The following is a 17662-nucleotide window of genomic DNA, read 5'->3' on the forward strand; positions in this document are numbered from 1 at the left end:
GAGGAAAGCCCGAAGTGATGCAGGTCTCAGACGTTTACCAGTTCGGTGAAACCCACGAGCACGGGTATGGTGCTGACAATCCTAGAAACATAATTGAGGCGAACCGGAATTCGAATCCACAATCATAGGTTTCTGTCGTGCCCAAGGGACGCAACTCTGCACAGTGAATCGCGGCGCCTTAGACGACTGGGCCACCCGTGCCCCCTATCAACGCTTTTCATTATACATAAATAACATAGCTATAAGTCAACACATACATGATGAATACATACGCTCTAGCTCACTCATTCTCAAATGAAACATTTAGGAAAGGTGAAGATATACAATACTGGAATTCTCTCGGAACTTCCTGACCTAGTTAAAACAAATAAATGGCTGCAATTATATGACTATATGTAATGACTTATCCAAATAAGTATTAAGACTTTGTAACACTACAACTGACTACACGAATAGATACAAGTACATTACCACAATACGTATAAAAACATTACTAAATGATCTCAAGAGGTGAAAATGGTTCACAATGCAAATGTTTGTTGTTGTCAAGGGGTAGTGGCTGGTGTGCTGGTTTAAATGTTTAAATTTTAAACAAGGCCAATGAGGCGTTAGCTTAATTAAACAAAGGACCGACCCAAGCTACCTACCCTACCCCACAGCCAGTAGAAGTTAAAGAAAAAAAACTCCACGCAGAGACGAAGTCATTATTCTGCTGCAGCGCTGAGAGAATACAGCTGCCATACAAGTTTGTTTAATGCAACACAATAAAAGGTTAATACATCATCTCATTACAAAACAATATATGCATACAAAGATATGAAATACAGAAAATAGACATATACATGTATACAACGCTGCCATACATGCCTTAAAAACTACACTGACTTTTACCGTGAATGTGAAGGATCTCATTAATGAGCGACACCTAGGACTATTACCTGTATAGATGGGGGTGGTCGGGTAGCCTAGTGGTTAAAGCGTTTGCTCGTCACGCCGAAGACCCTGGTTCGATTCCCCACATGGGTACAATGTGTGAAACACATGTCTGGTGTTCCCGGCCGTGGTATTGCTGTAATATGCTAAAAGCGGCGGTAAACCATACTCACTCACTCACTCACTCACTCACTCACTCACTCACTCACCTATGTATGTGGGTGGTACGCGTCATGGGTGTGCTGAAGACTAAAAGACTATTATTGTAATAGAGTTGCAGTTCAATAAGATGGCATGGTGTGTTGTCTATATAAGTCCTCATATATCGTAACATAGCTCCAGATATCGGCATCTCCACCTTGCCTACAGTTTGTCACCGACAGGGAGATATAGCAACAGAGATTCAGAACATTGTAAAGTTCATATACCGCTGTATTGCCTTACATGTAAAATACTTCAGGATTAGTATTTGCCAGTGACGTGCTGATGCACCGCTACCGACAGTTTGGATAGTGTTATGTTCTCAGTGTAAGGCACAGTCCACTAACATGGAGTTGTTAGGTGAATCATTCATCTGATGAAGGAGTAAGTAAGACTGGTTTTGCATGACAACTGCCTATTGATATAATATGTCACACCAGGCTACTCCTTTGTGCCCAACACGACGTTAGATCGAGGGCTGTCTGTGTCATCCCTATCTGCATCGCAGGACCGCGATAGAGCGCTGTGCTCAGTTTTTGGAGGGGATGCAATTAGAATCTTCGGAGCACTGTGATCAGTTTCAGGGAAGGATTCAACTTGAATCTTTGCAGCATTGTTGTCGGTTTCAGCGGATGATTCAAGTTGAATCGTCATAGCGTTGTGGTCTGTTTTAGGGGAGGATTCAAATTGAATCTTTGCAGCATTGTTGTCGGTTTCAGCGGAGGATTCGAGTTGAATCGTCACAGCGTTGTGGTCGGTTTCAGCGGATGATTCAAGTTGAATCGTCATAGCGTTGTGGTCTGTTTTAGGGGAGGATTCAAATTGAATCTTTGCAGCATTGTTGTCGGTTTCAGCGGAGGATTCAAGTTGAATCGTCATAGCGTTGTGGTCTGTTTTAGGGGAGGATTCGAGTTGAATCTTTGCAGCATTGTTGTCGGTTTCAGCGGAGGATTCGAGTTGAATCTTTGCAGCATTGTTGTCGGTTTCAGCGGAGGATTCAAGTTGAATCGTCATAGCGTTGTGGTCGGTTTCAGCGGAGGATTCGAGTTGAATCGTCATAGCGTTGTGGTCGGTTTTAGGGGAGGATTCAAGTTGACTCTTCATAGCGTTGTGGTCGGTTTCAGAGGGGGATTCAATTTGAATCGTCATAGAGATGTGGTTGGTTTTCGGGGAGGATTCGACACTTGAATCAGTGGGTTTCAGGGGACGTGGGCCCCCGGCTGTGGGTTGATGAGAGGAGGATACACCCAGAACCTGGTGGGGTACGGCGTAGATAGGATCCTCGTAGTCGTTGTCTTCCGGTGCATCGTGGGCCGGTTGTGGAGCAGCAGTCGGTTTGAGTTGTCGCTGCTTCCTGTACACAATAATAACTAATGTACTAGTACACTGTAATAACTGTTTTATGTCATAGTGGCTACCTGTAAAGGAAGGAATAACTGACGGTAGCGAAACCCGGGCGCAATACGGTAATGTTCATAGATTGGCATACCCAACTGATGTTTTAGGAAAGGGCTCTTAATGAAACGCCAATATATGATATCAGTTATAAAAGGGTTGGGATTTGACATGTTACGCATTATCCGTGCACCAGAATACGTTCATTGCGCGACACAATTCCTATCATGATCACTAGATCAGCGTGCACTCATATGACATTCCCCGCTCCATGGGGAGCATACAGCTCGATTTGCCTTTACCATCACATCCATTCGGGTATCCTGCTTATTTTGGGTATCCAAGCTTATTGTAACATGTGTTTCAGTGTCGGGCAGGACAAGAGGTCTAGAACATCTCAGGAGTCACCAATCCACAACTCTCCGAAGCCGGCGTTGCTTGACTCTTAACGGGGAAGTTAACAGCAAGAAACATTTTTAATCATCTTTGGGAATGTAACCAAAACATATTCGAGAGAGTTAAAAGGTGAAGAAGTCTTTTGTTTGGTTCCTTTGTTTGTTGCTTAACGCCGCACTCAGCAATATTCCAGCTATATGACGGCGGTCTGTAAATAATCGAGTCTGGACCAGACAATCCAGTGATTGACTCCATGAGCATCGATCCACGCATTTGGGATCGATGACATGCTTCAATCAAGTCAGCGAGCCTGACCACCCGATCCCGTTAGTCGCATCTTACGACAAGCATAGTCGACTTTTACGGCAAGCATGGGTTGCTGAAGACCTAATCTACCCTGGATCTTCACGGGGGACAAGCATGGGTTGCTGAAGACCTACTCTACCCCGGATCTTGACGGGTTAAAAGGTGAAGCAGTACAAACCTTCTCACGTATATGACGTAGACGACGCATACACCGAGTACAAAGCCCATGACGAGGTGAACCAGATTGTGTGACGTCACTGGAAACAGAAGGGAAACAGGCCTTCAGTCAATCAAAATACACACCCTGGACCCATTCGCAAACCATAGCGCCATGCAGAGTCTGATTCATCTTCATCTTCTTGTTTGTTGTTTAACACGGCACTCAGCAATATTCCAGCTATATGACGGCGGTCTGTAAATAATCGAGTCTGGACCAGACAGTCCAGTGATTGATATCATGAGCATCGATCCACGGAATTGGGATCGATGACATGCATCAACGAAGTCAGCGAGCCTGACCACCCGATCCCGTTAGTCGCCTCTTACGACAAGCATAGTCGCCTTTTACGGCAAATGACACGACCCTAAAAACAGCCACCCAATCAAATTACAACTATGAGCGAGAGGAGTTCTGTGCATAATTTGTGGACGGAGACATCGTCAGTACTTGACGGGTTTGTATACACTACATTCCTCCATCACCCGTGGATTCATACGGCCGCTTTGACTGAGTGAGGCTGGGGGTTTTACGTGCGCTTTCCGACTGCAAGCGTATGTCGCACACGGACGGCCGCTTTGAGGTGTGGTCGCTATTTATAGCCAGCGAATCAAGGCACGGCAACTACCACACACCCCTTTACTCATAATGAAATGACCCAGACACTGGCCATCACTTGGAAGTTTTAAACGGCTTAGTTAAACTGTAAATATGTTTGTTTCACTGAAGTTTGTGATATGGTGTTTAAAATACAACCCGAGCCGTCGAAATTAAATCTATCACTCAAATGTCAACTGCGTTTGTTTTTTACAGTATGCTTATACCACTTCTTCTCTACGGATGCGAAGTATGGGGATCTGAAAACAACTCAACTCTATCTTTTTTAGGAAAATGTACTGCAAATTTCATGAGACATTGGGAACTTTGAAGACGCCATCTATCAAACATCGCTAAAATGAGAATAATATGTTTTGGGGCGAAATTACTCTCCGGGATATCATCTAAATTACCCTTTCTTGTATACAAGTTATTATTTAATTACGACCTATTTAGAAACATATATCAAACGAACTTTTGACAAAGTTTCAAAAACCCTACTTATCTAATACTTATCGGATTACCACACACCTGATGTGCCCTCAACATAAAAGTTGTCGTTTTAAGTTGTCTGACAATGGGAGTTGACCGACTGGACACCTACCCGCCATGTTTGTTTGATGACACTAATTTGGCAACAAGCGACAGCGTTATCGGTCAATAAGGCATGTGTATAGTTCAAGGTGACTAAAAACCGAAATTGAATATCAGAGCAATTCATAAACACAAACATCTATTGGACATCAGCATCTAACAATACCTGAAAGTGGACGTTCCATATTGGCAACCCATCAGGGACATCCATCGGGGCTACATTTCAACACGTAGTAGTTTTCATTACTTTGTACTACCGAAAGCTTTAATTCAAGCCGCTGTCGGGGGAGCTTGCTACTCAAACCCCCTGTCATTTTTGCTAGGCGGCTAAAATTTCTTCTGCAAAACTGAGAAAGCGTCACTCAGGAAGGGACCCGTGAAGATTCGTGTAAAGAATAGGTCTTCATCAACCCATGCTCATGATGTCAATCACAGGATTGTCTGGTCCACAGCTCGATTATTTACTCACTCTTTAACGCATTTGAAAATAAAATGGAGTAGAAACATAACACTGTATGGTTACTTCTCTCGAGGTGAGGTGGCCTTTACGTTTTTTTGACAAGTATTTCAGTTGCATTACAGTGTGTCTGTTTATTAGGGGAGAAAAACCCGAAGTGGGTCAGGTCTTCGATATTCATCACGTCGGTGAAAGTGAGTGGGGCTAACATCGAAGATCCAAACCAGGACTACTGTGGAATCAGAAACCACGTTCTGCGGATCCTGTCACGGCTAAGAAAGGCAATTATGCACAGAGAGCAATGGCACATATCCTAAAAAAATGGAACCATTTACTGGAAACAACAGCATATATATTTGATGGATGTGAGAATGGGTAAGTTGCATTGTAGACCTTATGCACGGAGAACCCGTGCAGCTGTCATCCCCATGTTGACATTATACACAAGTAAATGAAATACTCACTGAACCCTAGTGATCCTGGTGATTGTTCGGGGGGTCCTGTAGGAATGGCGTCTCTGTGTTTTACGGGTTCTGGAACAGTGTTGTATTAGTTTTAGTCAGTGTGGTCAGTTGTCTCGTCCAAATGAAATGTCTTCATTGCTCAAAATGTAATTGTTCAGGTCAACAAGCCAACTTCATAATACTTATGTGACATGATGTTTAGATTGCATACGTAATTCAATATATACAAGACTCAACATACAGTTAACCATTACATAGACCAAATATATTATACGTCATTTAAATTGCCAAATGTTTTTTTCAATATAGTTTAAAAGGGAGTGCAACAAGGAAATGATATTTGAGACAGAATAATCATGAGAAACGTTTTGCTAATTCTGGGCATGAAATACGCTTTGATTTGTTTCAAAATGGCAATACAATTACACGTTTCACACAGCGTTACCTTCACATGCGACTGTCACCACAGGGTCCCCTGAAAAGAAACCCGAATGTAATGCTTACGATACAACACTTGACATTGCATGATACAGAAGAGGATACAGTGACAAAAACCAAGTAATGTAGATGGTGGACGTTACTTGATAATTTGTAGAGATGAACACTGACCAAGCTTTTTAAAACTGCAATTAATTCAATGTTATTATAACGCTTTTACTATGCTTGTCGTCAGGGACGAATAACGGGATCGGGTGGTCAGGCTCGGTGAATTGGTTGATGCATGTCATCGTATCCCAATTCAGCAGATCGATGCTCATGATCTCAATCACTGAATTGTCTGGTCTAGACTCGATTATTCACAGACCGCCCTCATATAGCTGGAATATTGCTGAGTGCTGCTTTAACAACAAACTAACAAACAAACAATTTAACCAAGAACTTTCTGATCGTGATGATGATGAGAGGGACAAATGGTCACCGACCCGTGAAGATCCGGGGTAGATCAGGTCTTCAGCAACCCATTCTTGCCATAAAAGGCGGCTATGCTTGTTGTAAAAGGCGGGTGGTCAGGCTTGCTGACTTGGTTGATGCATGTCGTCGTATCTCAATTGTGTGGATCGATGCTCATGATGTAAATCACTGGACTGTCTAGTCCAGACTCGATTATTTACTGACAAACAAACAAACAAACAAACAAATGGTCACCTTCTACCTTCATCCATATATCAGGCAAATAGTCTCGGGAAACGTCAGCTTCTATGGTCCATTCTGACTGACTGACCAACACAGACTTCATGAAGTGGACTGCCAGGTCGCCACCCTGGATTGTGTACACTGTACGTGTCTTGTCCCTGATGGACAGTGTGGTCACGTTGCTGTTGCCCAGTCTGACGTCCAGCAGGGTGACGCGGCTCACAGCTCCACTGACTGTACAGGTGCAGGTGCTTGTTTCCCGAGATGACATCTTCAGTCGGTTGCTGCTGATGTAGAGCTCCTTGCCAGATGTTGTCATCTTTTCACATAATGTCATGCTTGCCTCTTCATCTGAAAAGTGATCACATTCATTCTTTGGATACGTGTGTCTTTCCTGTGTCTACCGTGTGTCCACCGTGTGTCTACTGTGTGTCTACCGTGTGTCCACCGCGTGTCTACCGCGTGTCTACAGTGTGTCTTCCGTGTGTCTACCGTGTGTCTACCGTGTGTCTTCCGTGTGTCTACCGTGTGTCTACTGTGTGTCTACCGTGTGTCCACCGCGTGTCTACCGCGTGTCTACAGTGTGTCTTCCGTGTGTCTACCGTGTGTCTACCGTGTGTCTTCCGTGTCTACCGTGTGTCTACCGTGTGTCTACCGTGTGTCCACCGCGTGTCTACCGTGTGTCTACAGTGTGTCTTCCGTGTGTCTACCGTGTGTCTACCGTGTGTCCGACGTGTGTCTACCGTGTGTCTACAGTGTGTCTACCGCGTGTCTACCGTGTGTCCAGCCTGTGTCTACAATGTGTCTTCCCTGTGTCTACCGTGTGTCTACCGTGTGTCTTCCGTGTGTCTACCGTGTGTCTACCGTGTGTCCACCGCGTGTCTACCGTGTCTACAGTGTGTCTTCCGTGTGTCTACCGTGTGTCTACCGTGTGTCCGACGTGTGTCTACCGTGTCTACCGTGTGTCTACCGCGTGTCTACCGTGTGTCCAGCCTGTGTCTACAGTGTGTCTTCCCTGTGTCTACCGTGTGTCTACCGTGTGTCTTCCGTGTGTCTACCGTGTGTCTACCGTGTGTCCACCGCGTGTCTACCGTGTGTCTACAGTGTGTCTTCCGTGTGTCTACCGTGTGTCTACCGTGTGTCCGACGCGTGTCTACCGTGTGTCTACCGTGTGTCTTCCGTGTGTCTATCGTGTGTCTACCGCGTGTCTACCGTTGTTTGCAACATGCCCGTCTTATTGCGTCTTATTGCGTGTCGCCGGCCTGCATAAACTGAAATACTGTCTAAAGTAGCGTTACCAAACTCACTCACTCAACCACCCAACTCACTCACTCACTCACTTTACCTTTGATGCACTTATAAATGACCATCAGATGTGATGGTCGTGCCCCTACGTCGCCCACTGTAAGATCCTTGAGGGCGTGGATTGACGATCCCAGGTCACTCTCCAGGATACAGTACCTCTTCTGACTACACTCCTCAAGAACCTCCGTGATGGCTGCCTGGTAGGTCCTCTTGGCAGCAGCATCTGTCTGGTTGAGAGAACATCCTCCAATGTCGTACAGTTTGTCGCCGTGCTTAGCGCGACAACAACTGTACTCAGTACTGGAGTCTTTACAGTCCGCATCTACTGTTGCCCGTTGCAGTATCTTCAGCAGCAGGAGTTTCTCATTCCTGGAGCACTGGATGCTTTTGTGTTGGTTATTGTAACAAACGTTTATGCTTTCTTCTTTTAGATCACCTAATTGCACTTTGCCACAAACAGCTGAACCTGCGAGCAGAAGCATTTAAACTGCCATTTAATTAAATATTATCACCAATTATACTGTGAGGCGAAAAACGGGATCGGGTGACTTGGTTGATGCATGTCATCATATCCCAATTGTGCAGATCGAGGCTGATGATGTCAGTCACTGGATTGTCTGGTCCAGACTCGATTATATATATATATATGTGTGTGTGTGTGTGTGTGTGTGTGTGTGTGTGTGTGTGTGTGTGTGTGTGTGTGCTTATATGTACTTATGCGTCAGTATACCTTTGGTTGGTTGGTTTGTCGTTTAACGCCGCACTCAGCAATATTCCAGCTATATGACGGCGGTCTGTAAATAATCGAGTCTGGACCAGACAATCCAGTGATTGATATCATGAGCATCGATCCACGCAATTGGGATTGATGACATACATCAACCACGTCAGCGCGCCTGACCACCCGATCCCGTTAGTCGCCTTTTACGACAAGCAAAGTCACATTTCATAGCAAGAATGGGTTGCTGAAGACCTATTCTACCCCGGATCTTCACGGGTCCAGTATACCTATCACCATGATGCAATGATTCACAAGAATTGTTACATCTGTCATGGTGAGTCAACAGCATCAGTCGTTTGACAGGGACAGGTAAATACAACACGTTACTTATCACGACTAGTGATTCGAGAGCCTCCAACCTGCGTTTTGTGTATAATACGTGATGCACTGGCCTCAGAACAAACATCAGATTCAACAATGTATAAAATACACCCAAACGGGCTTACTTAGTGTGTGTCCAGAGTGGGCAAATTATCCAAATTACATTGTTCCCCCTGGTGATTCCGGGTTAGCATACATGCAGGTTCCCAGATAATTGATTGGTTGGGTGTGCTCGGTGACTTAGTTGATAGCTATCATCGTAGCCTGATGGTGTCGGTCGTTGCTCACATCAGAAACTGGTTCACTGGTTCACTGGTCCAGACTCCAGTGAGTGCTGAGTGCAACGATAAACAACCAACAAAGAAATTACGAGCGTGATTTGGAATGCTTATCGCATAGTTGTGTTGTATGGTATAGAACATAATGAGTGAGTGAGTGAGTATAATCTTATGACGCTTTTAGCAATAGTCCAGCAATATCACGGCGGGAGACACCATAAAAGGGCTTCACACATGTCAGGAATCGAAACCGGATCTTCGGCGTGACGAGCGAACGCTTTAACCACTAGGCTACCCGACTGCCCCTAGAACATAATGAGGAATGCTCAGTGCACACTATCACCGCATGCTACATCACATAAGCAGGAATGCTTAGTACACGCTATCACCGCATGCTCCATCACATAATGAGGAATGCTTAGTACACGCTATCACCGCATGCTACATCACATAATGAGGAATGCTTAGTACACGCTATCACCGCATGCTACATCACGTAATGAGGAATGCTTAGCACACGCTATCACCGCATGCTACATCACGTAATGAGGAATGCTTAGTACACGCTATCACCGCATGCTACATCACATAATGAGGAATGCTTAGTACACGCTATCACCGCATGCTACATCACATAATGAGGAATGCTTAGTACACGCTATCACCGCATGCTACATCACATAACGAGGAATGCTTAGTACACGCTATCACCGCATGCTCCATCACATAATGAGGAATGCTTAGTACACGCTATCACCGCATGCTACATCACATAATGAGGAATGCTTAGTACACGCTATCACCGCATGCTACATCACATAATGAGGAATGCTTAGTACACACTATCACCGCATGCTATATCACATAATGAGGAATGCTTAGTACACGCTATCACCGCATGCTACATCATATAATGAGGAATGCTTAGTACACGCTATCACCGCATGCTACATCATATAATGAGGAATGCTTAGTACACGCTATCACCGCATGCTCCATCACATAATGAGGAATGCTTAGTACACGCTATCACCGCATGCTACATCACATAATGAGGAATGCTTAGTACACACTATCACCGCATGCTACATCAAATAATGAGGAATGCTTAGTACACGCTATCACCGCATGCTACATCATATAATGAGGAATGCTTAGTACACGCTATCACCGCATGCTATATCACATAATGAGGAATGCTTAGTACACACTATCACCGCATGCTACATCATATAATGAGGAATGCTTAGTACACGCTATCACCGCATGCTACATCATATAATGAGGAATGCTTAGTACACGCTATCACCGCATGCTATATCACATAATGAGGAATGCTTAGTACACACTATCACCGCATGCTACATCATATAATGAGGAATGCTTAGTACACCCTATCACCGCATGCTATATCACATAATGAGGAATGCTTAGTACACGCTATCACCGCATGCATCAAAATAGGAAATTGTACAGACAGCATTTTGTCACTGATGTGTCAAATTTGGGAATGTCCGCCACATGTCTTCCATTAAACAATTCAGAAGTTTTACTGAGGCCTTGAATGTAGTAACCCTGATCAAACATTACACTTTTAACAAGAGCCGTTGAAACCTCAAATGTTGTGAAATGTATGTGCCAAGGGCTGGAGCTCCTGGAATATTGCTCGACGCGAAGGGAAAGTTGACTAATGGAAAGTTCAAGTCATCCATCTTGTCACCCAGTCTTGGGGAGAATGCACGCAAAAATATGTTTCCTCGTGGGTGTCTTCAGTCGCCGGATGACGTCAGCAGGAGTTCTGCGCCACTCATCCAATAAAACCTGTTCAAGCTGCTGTCTGTTTACTGGGGGTGGTACGCGTTGTCTCAGCTGTCGATCAAGATGATCCCAGAGATGCTCTATAGGATTGGTGTCTGGAGAACATGCTGGCCAAGGCAACACGTTGACGTTAACGTTATGGGGACACTGCTGAACAATTCTGGCAGTATGAAGTCGTGCATTATCCTGTTGCAAAAGGGTATATTGGCTGTCCACGTAAGAATGGCATTCCAACAGGTCGTAACACTTCATCTCTTTGGCCAGTCAAATATCAACGGATGATGACAAGCCTTGTTGTCCGCTGACCGCAAATACCGCCCCATACCATGACGCCGCCTCCCCCACAAGGGTGCACATCTTGGATGCAGTCGCTCTCCCTTGCGTCGATAAACACGGACTCGGCCATCATTTCGGAACAAGTTAAAGCGACTTTCATATGTGAACAGGACCCTTTCCCAATCACGCCGCTGCCACTGGCGTACAAATCGTGCCCATTGTTATCTGCGTTGATGGTGTAGAGGGATCAAGGCAATTACACAGACGTAGCGGTCGGCTCTGATACCAGCAATGCTGAGTCGTCATAAGACTGTTTGTCTGCTGATGGGGTATCCCATTGCCGCCGCGGTCACGTATCGGCTGTGCAGGTGGTTTGTCCGGATGTAGCGGTCATCAACTGGGGTTGTGACCCTTGGTTTTCCCGATCTATGACGGTCTTGTGTCTGGACTGTTTGCTGATAACGTCTCAACAAGTTGCTGATACTGGTTTGACTGCAGTTAAAGGTTCTTGCAATTTGCCCTTGAGAGGCCCCCATGTCGGCCATACCAGTAGCTCTGTCACGTTCCTCTTGTGTGAGTCTCGGCATTTCTGTGGTGTTCTTTTTGAAGCTGGATCCTTGCTCTGCCCCACGCCGGAATGCAACAATCATGCACAAACATGTTATCAGTTCCCCAAAATTCTGGGTTTTTTCGATTTTTCATGACTGCATGAAATTCACTGGCTCCTACAAAAAGTGACTTTCATGTGTGCGCAGGGTGTGTTTCGGTGACTGTTTTCTGATAACGTGCTGACCTATCGCACCGTCCTTAATTCAGATAAGACTTGATTTACAAGTGGTAAGTTTCTTTTGCCCTGTAGGTTAGCCGACTAATGTTCTGCGCAATTTAATTTTCAACACCGACTCGTTTTCAGAGAATTTCAGTCACCAGGAAAAATAAAGTGGACATCTAATTCACTCGTCAGGAAATTCAGCACAAAAGACAAAACGTCCCGAACCAATACCAACGCTATTGTTCTACTTGCACGAGTAGTTTCACATGTTGTTTCACAATTCCACAGTATAGATCCCCTTCAACCTCTGCTGGTCATACCAGGCCTGGTCACTTGGTTGGCTGTGTGTCCTTGAACCCTGACGGCATGCTCACAATATCCACGATAGACCCGTGAAGATCCGGGTTAGAATAGGTCTTCAGGAACCCATGCTTGCCCTAAGAGGCGACTATGCTTGTCGTAAGAGGCAACTAACTCGGGTCGTCAGGCTCGCTGACTTGGTTGATGCATGTCATCGTATCCCAATTGGGCGTGGATCGATGCTAATGTCAATCACTGGATTGTCTGGTCCAGACTCGATTATTTACAGACCGCCGCCATATAGCTGGAATATTGCGGAGTGCAGCGTTAAACAACAAACAATCACAATATGGATCATCGGATTGTCTGGACCAGACTGGACTGTGTACAGCTGTCATATAGCTGGAATATTGCGGAGTGCGGCGTTAAACAACAAACAATCACAATATCGATCATCGGATTGTCTGGACCAGACTGGACTGTGTACAGCTGTCATATAGCTGGAACATTGCTGAGTGCGGCGTTAAACAACAAGCGGACAAAACATATGGCGTCACAAGTGCCCCAGATCTTTAAAGCCCTTGATTCGTTGTGCAGCATTGCGGGCCTTAGCCAGGATCTATTATTATTTCCCTCTTATTACACGCTTTACATACTAAAATATTGATTAAGAAACAATGTGTTGATCTGTGACTAATTGGCTGATAAATAGATAATTTCATCACGTTTATGTAAAATGCATTACCAAAGTTCGCTTGCTATGCACGTGCTCCCCTTTTCTCGGACAACACGTAACCATGACAACCGACCAGTAAATCAGTTCCAAGTGGAAGGGGAAGAAAAGCAACAAAAGTCCATTTGTGATTCCTATCACCAAGTGAATGCTGTCGGTGCCATATTTCCTCCCTGGCCGATAATTCTCTGGCGTTGACGTTTCGAATTCTGATGTATTGTTTTCCATTTATGCACACCTCTCACCTTCCCATCACTGACATAAGTACTTACCAAGACACGAATTCGTCAGCAAGACCAAGAACGCTCCCAAAACCCGTGTAAACGCCATGTCCGAAAGCTGTGTCTTGTTACGCGGTTCCTTGTTAACTGATGCGTTATATACAGTGTGGGGCTTACTTTCAGTTGTATCACGTGCCACCTTTCGTCACTTGACACTAATTGCGTCTTAGTAATATCATGTATATATCTGTCCAAAAATGTTCTTTCGAGCCAAATTTGTTGTCACTTCACTTCATAATTAGACGGGGGTGGTCTGGGCGTCTTAGGCGCCGCAATTCGCTGTGCAGAGTTGCATCCCTTGGGCACGCCTGAATCCTGAGTTCAAATTCTGGTCCGGCCCGATTATGCTTTTAGGTTTGTCAGCACCATACTTGTGGGTTTCATCAAAGTGGTTAACGTATAAGACCTGCATCACTTCGGGCTTTCTGTCCACATGAAGCTGACACGCCGTGTTACAACTGGAATACTGTTCAAAGCGGCGTTACTCAAGTCACTCACTCACTCATTATCAGACACCTTACTCCCTACCTAACCTCCCGTACAAGCGCCGACAACAAACTGTCAGTACCTTCAGTGCCGAACTCACCACGGCCGTGTCTTGTAAGCGTTTCAAGCCTTTATTTGCATGTTAGATCGAGGGTCGTTTATGCATATCTGTATGTACAGTGAAATACATGCTGTTTCTCTCCGACTAATTATACAGTTTGCCTACCTGTGAAAATTGGAAACATTTCACACATTTTGAAAACTGTTCGGACGACACGTTACAACCGGTCGGTGGACGGCGATCCGGAGTATAGTTACGAGACATGCCTCGTTTCGTTTGAACTTTGCCAGACAGTAGTGAGAATGTTTTTACTCCGCTTTTGGCAATATTCCAGTATTTTGTAAATTACATTATAAGCATTATTAAAGAGTTAATTAGCCTCAAACAGTTCTACATCGGAAACAAGCATATTAATCACGGCAAAAGCTGTCACAATTTGATACTCACTCGGCGATTAATCTACGTTTCATTATGTTTTTAATTCGACATAAACTTAACATATATCTAAATTGCCAAGGAATGACTTGTCATCGTTGGATAAATGGCCCACGTTAATGTTTCTACTTTGACAGCAACACAACATTCGAATAGAAGCCATGTAAAGGAACATCCCCTTCTCAGCACATACAGAACGATGTGCGAGTGGAGGGACAGTGCTTCATCTGTGCTCTTTATCTGATACAGATGCTTGTCACCATGTCTCCAGTACCCAATGGTTGTTGCAAGAGCCTTATAACGAGGCTCTGTGGGTACCATATGGTGCCTGGCTGTTTGTCGGTGTCCACTGATGCTATCAACCAGTGGGTGAAGGTGAATGCCGTCGTTATCAAACTGCTGTGTGTCTTGTTGGCTATGTACCTGTGCCATGCTATGTTTGGAATTATATTTGGATAAGTATAGATCCTAGTGCGTAGATATGTGGATAAGCAGATATCTGGATAAGACGAGAGAAAAAAAGTAGGAATAAGCAGAGGTCTAGGTAAGAAGACCGCCTCCATGGTCCAGTGGTTTATGGCGTATGTCGGGAGAACGGAGAGTCGGGGTTTGGTCCCTGGTGGCGTCATACCAAAAGACGTTTGAAGATACCAGTTGTTGTTACCCTGCCAGGCGCTCGGCATTAAGGGGCTAAAACAAGGACTGGTCGGCTTGGGGTCAGTATACTGTGTCTGAGTTGGGTATTCATGTTAAACTGCGGCATGGTATCTCAGTGGGCTAGCACTATAAAATCGGCATTAGTCCGGACTATCACGCATGCACGCACACACCTGCATGCACGTCACTAGATAAGTGCAATAAACTTGAACGCGATGTCATACTCCATTTCACCTCACCTCCAGGAAAGTAGAGGCCTGGATAAGTATGGATCTGGATAAGACGCGATCTAGATTAGCAGAGTTCCAGGTAATTAGAGACCCAGATAAGAAGTGATCTGGGTATGTAGCTACATATCTGCCTATTCAGGAATTTGACACATATTTCTTAAACATAAACCGCAGGTGAAGATAAATTAAGATGATATCATTCATTTTCGCCAGAGGGCGGTTTTATTAATAATAGTGTTATGTACAATTGATCAATGAAAGATACTATTGCAAATCTGTTTGCTAGATATTGAAGGAGAAAGAAAATGTGACAAACACATATATGCGTTAATAAGTAGCGATGACCTCATGCTTGCAACCTGTCGAAACGTCGATTTTGCTGTCAGGTTGTGTTGCTCAAACCATAATTTGCGGGACGTCGCTGCTTCTCTAGTATGTCGTAACATTGCGATCATAGGGCCGCACATTGTTTCCATTCGATTTAAGAACAAACACACCTGTAATTTGCAATGTGGCCGAATTATTTGTAAACAAAGCTTGGTCGATAGTGGTGCATTGCTTATCCTTAGCACAGAACAATGTTCAACACAAGCACACTCTAAATGTTGCACAATGAGATCGTTCAACTGATATAGTTTGCTTGGTTGGTTGGTTTGTTGTTTAACGCCGCACTCAACAATATTCCAGCTATATGACGGCGGTCTGTAAATAATTGAGACTGGACTAGACAATCCAGTGATAAATATCATGAGCATTGATCCACGCAATTGGGATCGATGACATGCATCAACCAAGTCAGCGAGCCTGACCACCTGATCCCGTTAGTCGCCTTTTACGACGATAATGGGTTGCTGAAGACCTAATCTACCCCGGATATTATTTCTATCCGATGATGGGGAAAACCAAAAGGGAAAGTAGAAAGCAGTTGGAAACTATGCCAGTTGATTAAATATTCATAGTGAACAGCAGAAATTTCGAAACAAAATAATTAGAATGACGAAACAAATCTTGAAGAAAGTTCCCGCGGTAAATATCACTGATGTCTATTTCATTTGAAACTCACACCAAGGAAATACATTAGGACTTTGTAAACATCCTGCATGAATGTTTCACTTTTCTATATTCAGCGCTTCCTCGTGATATCTTGTTAGCCATCACATGTGACCTGCCACACTGCAGGATCTCACAGCTAGCATACCGGAAACATACGTACTAGGACAATAGATACGTACATGACAATGGCATGGCCACATGTGAAAAACACATACTTTGAGTAAACATCCTTGACGATATAAAGATAGTGAATTTATAATAATAGTACTGCATGCTAATGATTGCCACTCTGCAGCACAATATGAGCATCGCTGGACGGTAACGGCGGAAAATACTCCAGTAAGTGTAGTAGACGTCAGTTCTAAACATTTAACTACAAACTGGACAGATATATAAGGTCGGTTTGCTATCTACAAAAAAATACTGAGCTTTCTTTCTGCAATACGGTTAAGTATTTTTTTGCGGAACACTTTTATCATTCACTCATGGACTGAATGTGTGTTTCTTTTCAAACAGCAGCATCAAGCTATACATATTCGACAAGGACTTACTCCATTAAACATCATAGTTCAGACGCTGTAATTGTTGTCAAAGGGAAACTACTCCGACTTAACTGCCCTTGACGAAAAAGGTCATGGTCATTCCGATAGCATGTTGCTACGAGGGCTGGTCAAAAAGTTCTAAGCCAAACCAAAAAAAATAATAATTGGGAAAGTGTTTTTAATTTTATTTTGCAACATAATATCCCTGCTTTTACACTTATCATATTTATTGTGAAGCTTTTCAATTTCAGTCAGGATGAAGTTTTCTGAAACCACCGTGAAAACCCCATTCACGGCAGTTTTGAGGTCATCCTTGCCGTCATAGCCCATTCCACGAAGGTGTCCTTTCAGTTTAAGAAACAGTTGGAAATCACTTGGTGCCACGTCTGGCGAGTATGAAGGGTGGGGAAGCTCTTCGAACCCACACTGTCGCACAACAGCTTTGCAAGTCGAGAGGTGACAAAAGAGGCATTGTCATGAAATAGTAGAACTCAAGCCGTCAGCTTTACTCGCTTATTCATCTGTAAATGTCCTGGACTGAATCTTCATTGATGGAAGTTGAGGGACGACCATACCTAGGGTCATCATCAAGGCTTGTTCTCCCAGCCTGAAACAGCTGCCCAACGTTTAACAGTGGAA

The sequence above is a fragment of the Haliotis rufescens genome, unplaced genomic scaffold (assembly GCF_023055435.1).
Source record: "Haliotis rufescens isolate VD_foot unplaced genomic scaffold, xgHalRufe1.0.p SCAF_5, whole genome shotgun sequence".
NCBI lineage: Eukaryota > Metazoa > Mollusca > Gastropoda > Lepetellida > Haliotidae > Haliotis > Haliotis rufescens.